The 11,151-nt window shown below is 58.5% G+C and overlaps 1 long non-coding RNA gene across 2 annotated transcripts; it reads left to right on the forward strand.

Annotated features, from left to right (window-relative positions):
* Nucleotides 1-4,003: 4,003 nt before the first annotated feature.
* LOC124501673 (uncharacterized) lies at nt 4,004-4,721 on the forward strand. Of its 2 annotated transcripts, none has more exons than XR_006959798.1 (2): nt 4,004-4,195; nt 4,388-4,721. It is a non-coding gene; the product is annotated as an uncharacterized LOC124501673 (long non-coding RNA). The 2 variants fall into 2 exon arrangements; XR_006959799.1 differs by having other exon boundaries at nt 4,406-4,721.
* Nucleotides 4,722-11,151: the final 6,430 nt, after the last annotated feature.

Genomic DNA, 11,151 nt, shown 5'->3' on the forward strand with positions numbered 1-11,151 from the left:
TCCCCGCTCTGGGCCTCAGTTTCCAGAAAAATAAAACTAGAGGGTTGGACTCCATCTCGAAGGTCTCCTCTGGCTCTAGTGTCCTGAGGGCCAAGGATCTTGAGTTGGGGCCACGCCCCTGCCCCAGGGGAACTAGATGCCAAGTGGAGACTTCTGTCTTTTTTTTTTTTTAAGTTTATTTTATTTATTTTGGGGGGGGCATGAGTGGGGGAGGGGCAGCGAGAAGGGAGAGAGAGAATCCCAAGCAGGCTCCATGCTGTCAGCGCAGAGCCCCGATGCGGGGCTCGAACTCGCACACCGTGGGATCATGACCTGGGCTGAAACCACGAGTCGGACGCTTAACTGACTGAGTCACCCGGGGTGCCCTGCCAAGTGGAGACTTCTGAGGGTAGGGGTACGGGTCGGGGTTTGGGGGACCCACCCCACCCTCTTGGGCTGCTTTACAAGTGAAAAGAGCCGTGTTGGGGTGCCTGGGTGGCTCCGTCGGCTAAGTGACTGACTTCAGCTCAGGTCATGATCTCGCGGTCCGTGAGTTCGAGCCCCGCATCGGGCCCTGTGCTGACGGCTCGGAACCTGGAGCCTGCTTCGGATTCTGTGTCTCCCTCTCTCTCTGCCCCTCCTCTGCTCTCACGCGCTCTCAAAAATAAATAAGCATTTAAAAAAAAAAGGGGGAAGAGAGAACAAAGAAAGTGGCTGTGGAATGGACTCAGGATGCTGAGCGTTTAAGTTCTTTGTGCATCAACAAGGGCCTCCCAGCCACTGCCAGGCCCTTTGGAAGGACGCTTGGGTCAATGGGTTTCAACGCGCAGGTCAAAGTGCAGGGAGCTCTTGAAATTAATTTGGTGAGTCAGACTCAGAATTTCATAATGGGGACGAGGATAAGAACGATGGGAAAAGAGCAGAGTGAGTGTCGGGTAGTAAACGGTCTCGTGAAATGCTTGCTCGGATTTTGTGTTTTGTGCCAGGTCGCGATGTAATGTGTGCCTTCGTGCTGGTCGCAGTCAGAAAACCTTGAAAAGCCGCTGCCTCAGACGACGTGCCCTTTGTTCGCCAGCAGGGGCAAGACAGCTGGCAGGGAAGGAGCTTCCTGTCTGCCTGGGCTCCCTGCTCACACACCCGGACCAAAGGCTCGGGCCACACCCAGCTGGGGGCCCCCACCCCAGCAACCGCACAGCGCCCGTCACACCTCTCCGTCCTCCAGGTTCCCTCTTCTTTCAGCCTCACGCCCAACCCTGCCTTCACTCCGGGAGGCCCTGTCGAAATGACACTTCCTCTGGCCATCAACCCACAGGGGGCCAGGCAGGCTGTCCCCTTCCGCTGTCGGCCGTCCCACAGTCTGCTGGAGCGCAGCGCTCTCACCCTGTCAGTCAACTGCTCCACCATCAGCGGCTTGGCACACTCTGATTCACTGGGCGGATGGAACTGTTCGCTTAAAATGAATGAACGAATGATTGATTGAAGGTTGACTTGCTCTGGGGCGGGGGTCCTGGTGCGGAGGCTCGCTGCTTTAATCGTCATCCAAGGATTGCTGTGTACCTACTAGGCATCACGCACGCAAGCGACCGGGGACACTAGACCGACCAGAATAGGATGGCTTCCCTCGAGGAGCTCACGGTCCGGTGAAAGAGACAGGCATGTGAATTACCACCTAGATAAGAGCCCCAGATGAAGACATTGGCGAGAGGACCCCACCTTGCTGGGAACACTGTATCACAACTCCCCCACTAGCCAGTGAACTCCAGGAGAGATGGCTGGACCCTGCCTGCATTGCACATCACCACTGTGGAGCTCTCTTTCTGGTGTCGCATACTAACGCATTCAATATTTACTTAATGAATATTCAGGAAGCTGCAAATGGTGCATGTTGACCTGAGAGGAAAGTGGGAGGAAAGTGCTAGGAAGAGGTGCTGAGCAGTCTGTGGGGCCCCGGACCGCGGAAGGCACGTCAGCCCTGCTAAGGTCTGGGTCTTTCTCCTGCAGGCACTGGGGAAGCCAGGGAGGAGTTTCAGCGGTCTAGAAAATTCCTTTGGCTCTGGTGTGCCGGGTGGGTGCCTGTGGCCCAGGAGGGCAGCTGAGAAAGCAAATGCAGAAGTAACCCAGGCGAGGAGACTTGAGTCTAGGGGCAGCCGGCTGGGGCGCGCTGGCGTGGAGGCATTTGCGTGCTGCAGATGCGTGCTACGACGCGAGGACACTGGCCAGTCAGGCTCTGAGATCCCACCTCCTCCGGCCACACCGTCCCCTGCTGGGGCAGGGTCCAGTCCCCAGGAGGTTCCTGCCAAACGTCAGCCACTGCTAGCAAACTCAAGAGCTTTGCCTTGGCGCTCTTTGTACCCTTATCTTATTCTTCTCGTTAAAAATCAGCTCCTGTTTTGGGTGCCTGGGTGGCTCGGTTGGTTAGGCGACCGACATCGGCTCAGGTCATGATCTCCCGGTTTGTGAGTTCGAGCCCCGCGTCGGGCTCTGTGCTGACAGCTCGGAGCCTGGAGCCTGCTTCGGATTCTGTGTCTCCCCCTCCCCCCCGCCCCCCGTCGTGCAGCTCACACTCTTGTCTCTCAACGATAAATAAACGTTAAAAAAATTTATAAAATTTTTTTAAAAAATCAGCTCCTGTTTCAACGCACTTATTTACGAACATTACATGAATCTATGAAGGGTCTATGCCCTTGTGTGTATTTCTGCACATTTTCATACTAAAAAACATTAAAGTGAATATTATGTCACCACCATGTATGGAAAGCCAAGTGCCATAAACAGTAATTCTACACTCTCAATGGAAACTCTGAAGTCCCCAAAACAAAGCCATGTTATGAAACTTACCCAGCTCCTATCTCCCGCTCCTGTCTTCCAGTCTCAGGCCTGTCTCTCCTTTGCTAAGGGGTGTGAGAGACATTCTAACCAAAGGCATTCTCCTTGCCCCTAACCAGGATTCAGGAAATGTGAGAAATAAGAATCTCAGGGTTTAAGGTTTATCTATTCATTTTGGGACAGAGACAGCGTGTGTGAACAGGGGAGGGGAGAGAGAGAGACAGAGAGAGAGAGAGGGAGGGAAAATCCCACGCAGGCTCAGTGCTGTCAGGGAAGAGCCCTACACAGGCCTGGACCCCACAAACCATGAGATCACGACCGAAGCTGAAATCAAGTCGTAGGCGCACCCAAATGACCCACCCAGACGCCCCAATACCTGCGTGTTTTTAAAAACTGCTCCTAAGCCCCCTAACACTGGCAAAAAAAAAGACCAGGACCGAGGCTGAACTTCTGGCCGTTTGGGTCTCAACATCTGAGAAGCAGCCCTTTGGGGTGTTATCACCTCCCCCAAAACCTGCTGAAAACTGCTCACTTATATGAACACATTTGATGCTCAACCCCAACCCCGAGCAAGCAGCCATTATATATCCCCACTTTACAGATGAGAAAACCGAGGCACAGGAGAACTGCTGAACTTGCCCACAGCCCACCAAGGCCAGTATGCAACCTAGTAAATGGAATCTGAGTCCTGTGGTTGCTGTCTTAGCTCTTACTAAGCCACACCGCGCAGGTTGACTGGGCGGTTAACTTTGTCAGAGTTGAGTTCAATGCCAGGCGTTTAGCAGGCGCCCGGCGGGCTGGGGAGTCCCGAAGAGGGGCCGATTTTCCTCCCACCCCCACCCCGGCTTGCGCCTAGCCCAGCGCCGCCTCCCCCCACCCCAACTTTCCGGGCCCCCCAACCCGGGGCGCCTCGCCGCGCGGGGACTCGGTTCCGGCACGGCTGGCTGGGAACCGCGCAGGTGCGCGGGCAGGGCGACGCTTCTGGGTACGAAGGCGCAGGCTGGCGCGGCCTTGGACGAGTGCCCCCGGCGGGCGGGCCTAGGCGCGGAGCGGGCGGACGCAGGTGACGACAAGCGGCCCAGACGGGAGCGCGGCGCCGCTCTCACCTTATAAGGCCAGGCTCCGCGCGGCGGGGCGGGGCCGGGCGCGGCAGGGGCGGGGCGTCCCATCCTGCCGGCCCCGCCCAGAGGCCCGACTACCTCGGGGTAGACTTTTCTTGCTCGGGCGAGGTCCCTCCAGGGATGCCCCTAGGTCCCCCGAGGCCCTTTGGGGTTCCCCGCCGCGCACCTCTCGGCTGAGACCCGCCCTACAGGGGCTGAACTTGACCGCCTCGCCTTGTGGCTGTGGGCGGGTTTCCATCTTCCCTCCACTGGCGGCAGGTGTGCAGGAGGTAGGCAGCTGGGGGAGGAGGACCTTTAGCGACTGCGATCTGGAGCGCTCAGACCTTGCGCTCAGATAAGTCAGCCCACTGGTCACCTGGCCTCCACTCTTGTCTCCCTACAGACGTCCTCTCTACTCCACAGCCCCTGCAGGGTAAGTATGAACCTGCAGGGTAAGTATGAACCCTTCACTCAATACGCAGGCCTCGGTGAACTTGCAGGTACCTGGAGGCATCATGCTGGTCCCTGCTTCCCAACGTTTGCACCTGCTGCTCTCTCCTGGAAAGCTGTTTCCCTCGGCACACACAGAGACATGAACCCTTCCTTCAAGAAGATTCCTCTTAATGTCCTCTCCCTGGCTTCTCTACCTTCCTGAGCCTCAATTTCTTCACGTACAAAACGGGGATAGAATCATCTTCACCTCACCGGGTTATTGCGGGGGGTCCAATGAGCTCATAATGTTCAAGGCGATGCTTGGCACATAGTAGCTGCTCATGAAAAGTTGTTGCCGAACAAATTCCTCTTTCTGCGTTTCAATTAACGCCTGCATGCGCTCTGAGTTCCGTGAGGGCTGGGCTCTTCTTTTCCACCCTTGCACATCCAGTGCCTGGCACGTAGTAGGTGCTGATTAGCGTGGGGCAGGGAACGGGTGAATAATAGGCAGCGGGAGGTGGGGGAGGGAGGAGGAGATCCCTCACGGGGGGGGGGCACCGCTAACAGTGAGAAAATAACTCCACATCTGCTGGGAGGTAACACATTCCACCTTTTCCTCCACAATCTTCTGGGAGCTTCATGAGAGGGATGTTGGTTGGCTATTGACCTCACTTCCCAGCTAAACTTCCGAGGCATGCAGAGGGGAAGTGACTTAGCCACGGTGACACAATGAGTGGCAGAGTCGAGATGTGACCCACTTTTAGCCCTCACTTCGGATCAAATTCCAAACCCAGGTCTCTGAGGACCACCCCCCCCTTCTCGTGGGACATCCCATTGTCCCCCAAGCTTTTTAGTGAATCTCCTGAGGAGACAACGCTCTCCAGCCGGAAGTTCCGGGCAGCTAAAAAAGAAAAAAAAAAAATGACTCTCTTTCTTACTTCCCAAAAGCCAGACCCCCAGCACAAGGGGGGTGGGGGACGAGAGCATCAGAAGGGCACCGATCCGGGGCTAGGAGTTCAGTTCGCTTTGACACAGGCTCATGGCCACGCCTGTGCCCGGAGATGGAGAAGGCCAACCCCGCCCTCTAGCGCTCCTGCTCCTGGGGGATGACAGGATGCTCACACACAGCGACAGGCTGGTTGACGGACAGCTGGAGAAGGGAGGGATGACTCAGTGGGGGTTCTGAAGGACCTCCTCCTGATTCAGCCACTCCTCGCCGGCCCCTACCTCCTCCCCTTGCCGGGCCTGGCTTCCTCTCTGAACCCGGGGGTGGAAACTGGTCTCTGGGGGCTTCTGGCCCTGAGGTTCATGACATGGGGAGAGCAGAGTTCTGGGAAACGCGGCCTCCAGAGAGGAGGCAGCAGAGGCCAAGCCCGCCTGAGTGATGAGGGCGGGAGCCTGGGCCTCATGTGCACAAACAGCTTCACCTTCCCAGGCTGCCCGGCCCTGCCGGCCTCATCCTCCTGGGCCGCTGTCCAGAGAAGCCAGTTCTCTGCCTGGTCCCCCGAGTCCGTGGGGGCTAAACCAGGAGAGGGGGTGCCCGGGCCTGCCCCCCACCCCCAGCGTCCCCCAGGCCTTTGCTGGGGAAGAGACTTGCTCTTGTGGCCTGAGCCCTGCAGCCCTGAATTTGGCCTGGCTGTGCCTCAGCGGTCAGGGCCAGCACTGAGCAAACACCAGGCCCTCTGGGCAGCCGGGCCCACCGCGGCCACTGTTCTGTGTAGTCATTCCTGAGCTGGCCGTGGAAGGAAGGAGGGTCTCTCCTGGGTCCAGGGACTGAGCAGGGGGAAGGGACCCCTGGGGGACTATTTCCTGCCTTCATCACCTCTTTTAGAAATAGTTGACCCCCAGGCAAGGGCCTCTGCCCTCTCTGGGCTTTCATTTTCCTCTCCCCATCCAGATGCGATGGCCCTTCCTCCCTTCTCTCAACACCACCAGGCCCCCATTAGATGGAAAAGCGAATATGGGAAAGAACACGGGAGTCATGAATATGCTTGCTTCGTGGGGAGGGAGGGCGCGGGTGGCTCAGAGACTCAGTGATGCCTCCGGTGACAGAGGTGCTGAGGCCCCGCCAGGCCTCCTTGGTGTGGAGAGGGGGACCCTGGCAATGGGGTCTGGGCCGTGGAATAAGGATGGGGACCAGACCAGGAACAGGGCCTTGGCATAGAACAACTCCTTGGTAAGGTTATATACTTCATTCATTCATTCATTCATTCACGTTGCAGATTCCTGTGCTCCTCCTCTGTGCCTGGCCCCGTGGGAAGGGGGACATGGAAGGGACATAGAAGGGACATGGAAGGGACATGGAAGGCTGCTCAAGGAAGAGGTGCAGTAGAATGGGTTGGACAGGGCTCTGGTCACAGGAAGGACATTCTCCTTTTTCTTTCTTTCTTCCTTTCTTTTTATTTTATTTTTTTTAATGCTTCTTTTAGAGAGAGAGAGACAGAGACGGAGAGAGAGAGAGACAGAGTGTGAGCCAGGGAGGTGCAGAGAAAGAGAGACACACACACAGAATCCAGAAGCAGGCTCTAGGCTCTGGGCTGTCCACACGGAGCCCCACAAGGAGCTCGAACTCAGGGACTGTGACATCATGACCTGAGCCGAAGTCAGACACTTAACCGACTGAGCCAGCCAGGCGCCCAGCAAGGGCATTTTCTTAAAGTCCAGGATCGGCTGCATCCAAATCACTAGGGCTTTAAAAATGCACATCCCCAGGTCCCACCCCAGACCCAGGACCCGTCCTAGATGCATAACCACAACCTGATCCTCATATGAAGGGCTCACGTTCTCAGGAACGCCAGAATTGGGGGCCTAGAAATTTCTGTATAATAATAATAATAATAATAATTATTATTATTATTTTTCTTGGAGTATAACTGGTGCCAGAAACTTTCTAAGGCAGATGTGGCTGGACAAAAAGGGGGCTGGAGGTGGGGCAGGTCTGCTGACATTTCTGTGGCTCAGTCTCCCCTCCCCCAAAGTAAACCGGCAGGTAGGAGGTGCGGGTGCACGGAGGGAACCCGGCTCACGTTTCAGCCCTGGGGACAGGCCTCCCAGGCCCTCAGCAACAGCAAGAGGCTCCCTCTGCCCTGGGGATCCCGCACCTATAAAATTGAAAACAAGAGAGAAGCTCTACACTCAAACTCGTTCATTCCAGTCTCGTTAATAATGGACGGAAATTCTAGCCGGAAAATAGCTAAGTGTGGGACAGTGGGGGAAAGGCTAATGATGTGACTTGAGCTGAGGGACTTCCGGGGGTCTGGGTTGCAGGAATGCAGTGAGTTGCCGCTCTGAGGTCCTGGTAAGGATCTAGGGGACAGTGAAGAGTGGGGCGCCCAGTCAGACTGTGGGGTCCACATCCTGGCTCTGCACCCTCCTAGCTGTGTGACCTGGGATCGTAACTAAAGCCCTCTGTGCCTCAATTTCCCCCTTACAAACTGGAACCTACCCCCTAGGGTTATGTGAGCATTGAAGGAGTTAATAGCTGTGTTTAGGACAGGGCCTGGAACCTCCATGCTGTCCATTATTATTAAACTATGTAATGGGCTTTTATGGGCTGAGTGTGTCCCCTCCAAAGGTCACCTGTTGAAGCTCTAACCCCCAGGACCTTAGGATGTGACTATATTTGGAGATGGGTCTTTACAGAGGTGATAAAGTTCAAATGAGGCCGTTAGGGCGGGCCGCAGCCCATTTGGACTGGTGTCCTTACAAGAAAGGGAAATTTGGACAAAGAGACCCGAGGAATCTATGGGCACAAAGACGACGTGAGGGCACAGCGGGAAGGTGGCCATCTGCAAGGCCCCACCCGGCCCCGTGCATCCCAGCCTCCCTCCTTGGACCGATCAGGTACCTTCCCACCTCCGTACCTTTGCACATGCTACCCCCTCTGCTCCTCCCACTGCTCTCTCTTCAGGCTAACTTCTCTTCCGTTCTTCCAGACAAAACCTGTCTGAATGTCCCCTCCTCCCCACGAGGATGTGCAGTCAGTCCACACCTTGTCTTCCTGACATGCATGTTCTGGGGCCTCCACACCAGGCCGAGCGAGGCGCTCACAGACGCCAGCGGGCTGAGGTCGGAGCGGGGGAGGCTGGGACTGGAGAGACTATTCCGGCCTCAGGAGTAGATCCTGAGGAAAGGGAATCTTCTGCCTCTGGCCAGGGGTTGGTGGTGGTGGTGGGGGGGGGGGGGAGGCAGATAAAAGAGAGAGGCTCAAAATCCCACTCTCGGCATAAGACGAGGGATCCTTTGGTCCTCCTGGGGACAGCGGTGTGGCAGAGGGGGAGGATGGGGATTAGGCCAGGCCACCCCGGGGCCCATTTCCTAGGGTATGTCTCTGGGTCTCAGTTTCCTTCTATGTGAAATGGGAACAACCGTAAGGATCAGTGCTGGACTGCCTCCTTGCTGGGAGGTTGAGGAAGGCTGTGGAGGAGAGAGAGCCAGCTCCTTGCCTGGGGCTACTCAGAAGGCAGGCGGCGGCGGGGGACCAGCTCACCCCCAATTAATAGTTGGCAGCCGCGTGCAGTGGGGGGTGGGGGTGGGGGCTGCTTAGAGGCAGGAGCCAGAGGGGAGGCCCGGAGCGCAGGGGACCAGACTCAGGGCGAATTCCAGTGGGCATTCTCCGAGGGTGAGGTCACCACCTCCAGCTCCTCGGGGCTGCCCGAGCCACAGGCACCGCTGAGCCAGCGCTGGAGCAGGAGGGGGGTGGCGGCAGGGTGGGGGCCAGGACAGGGAGCCAAATGCCCACAGCCTAATGCGAGGACGGGCCCCACCCACGGTGAGGTGCTGGGTCCTTATCTCAGGAAACCTGGTGCTTCCTGTTTAAGATGGAACTGGGGGTGGGGGGTGGGGGGGTGCGCGGCAGGGGTGGGGCAGGGGTGGGGCGGGGGGAGTGGGAAGGCAAAGCCACGGACACTTTCTGGGCTCCAGCTAGGGACTTCTACATGCCTCACTCACCGTGACCTCATTCTGGAGTGGTGGTTACCGGCCCAGCTTGCAGATGGCGCCACTGAGGCTCAAAACGGTGCCGCACCTTGTCCCCAAGGGAAAGCAGTAGAGCCAATGGCTAAGGACCCAGAGACTTGGGGATCAGACACGCCCGAGTTCAGAGCCGAGCCCCGACACCTGTTGAGGCTCAAGTGCTCTGGGCCTCGCCTTCCTCGTCGGTAAAGTGGTGACAGAAGACCGGGCGTCCCGGGGTCGTGGAGAAGGGCTCAGTGACGTGACGCACGCTAATGTGCCCTCAGAGAGAGCCAGCCACCGTCGCCTCACTGTACTGATGTCACAGCTGGGCATCAGAACGGGGCGGCGAGGCGCCCCAGGCCACGCGACTAGTAGGTGGGCAGGGTCAGGACTTGAACCCAGATCTGATTCTTCCTGCCCTCCTTACACCCCTGCGGGGTGGCCGCTGCCAGCCCTCGGCTCCCAAGGTGGCTGGAGAGGTGAAGCGCCTTGGAACCACCCGTGGTCCCGGCTTCCGGCGGAGCCACGGAAGCCAGCGCCAGCGCCCGGGGTTCAGGGTCAGGCCTGCGGCCGGTGTTCTAGGCCGCGGAGAGGAACCGGGGCAGCGTGCCTGGAGGCATCCTGCCGGCCACCAAGGCCCCAACATTGTTCTCTGGGCCCTTCCAGGTCAGGGCCCACACATCAGGGATTTCCGGCGGCCTGGCCAGAACTGCCTTCACCTTCCGGAGAAACTTTCCCCGGGGGGTCTGGGGCAGGGGCTGAGCCCCTCGCCCCGGGCAGGGACTGCCGGGAAGGGCAGCGGCAGCACGGCCAACATCCCCTTGACCCGACTGGTCCCGGCCCCAGAGACTGGCCTCCTCAGAGCCACGGCGTGCTCCCCACCTCTCCCGAAGCCGAGGCAAGGGAAGGCTGTGACTCATTTTCATGTTAGGGCTGGCCGAGGTCGGGGCCCTTGGCCTCACGTCCCTATCGCAAATGGGCTGTGACCTGGGTAAGTCACCCTCCCGGTGCCCCTCTGAGGGAGACTTCCGGGGTGGCCCGCAGCCCCTTGCTCTGCGAGCTTCTGGAGGGCACGGTCGGTTTCCTTCCCCATCCAAATGCTTCCGAGACCCGCTGGCGCGCTCTGATGGCGCGCCCTCCTGCTGGCTCAGCCATTCCACGGCCATCACTCCGGCCTCAGTCTCCTCCTCTGAGAAATGGGGAGAACTCCGGCCTGGCAGGGAGCGCAGGGGATCGTAGCGGAGAACACGTGGACAGCACGACAAACGAGCTTCCGTCCCTGACTTCAGGCATCGGGAGGATGCGTGTATAGATGCCGCCCCTGGGATGTCTGGGGGGCCCCAAATGCACGTGGCCGTGCCCGCCTTCCCGGAGGGCGTGTGTGCTTCTGAGGGCGGGCGCCGGTCCCCCCTGCCCCGCAGCGGGACCACCGGGCCCTGTAGCTGCACCGCCAATCCCCGGAGCCCGGGAGCCCGAGGAGGCGCCCAGAAGGGCAAGAGCGGGGCCATGATGCAAAGCCAGCAGCGTCCCGGTGAGGTCAGCGCTGTGGAATGAGTCAAATGGGATCACCCTGAGGGTTCTGTGCTCGCAGCCAGTGACTCATGGCCTGAACAGCCGCACCGGCACAGCCTGCCAGCCTGGGATGGCCGAGGCCACCGGCTCACCTCCCGCCGCTGCACACCTTTTAAGGAGAGGGAGCTCGGGGCAGCGCAGAGGCCTTGCCCCCAGGCCCCGAGGCCTTCGCCAGCCTTTCACACCTGCCGGGGGTGGAGAGGCCGGACCCCCACCCGGGTTCACAAGTGGCATCATCACTTTTTAGACATGACCTTGGGTAAGTCAATTTCTCTGAATTGGCTTT

This window comes from Lynx rufus, unplaced genomic scaffold, assembly GCF_022079265.1.
Source record: "Lynx rufus isolate CCGP_SWC_20201006 ecotype Redwood Valley unplaced genomic scaffold, mLynRuf1.p SCAF_7, whole genome shotgun sequence".
Lineage (NCBI taxonomy): Eukaryota > Metazoa > Chordata > Mammalia > Carnivora > Felidae > Lynx > Lynx rufus.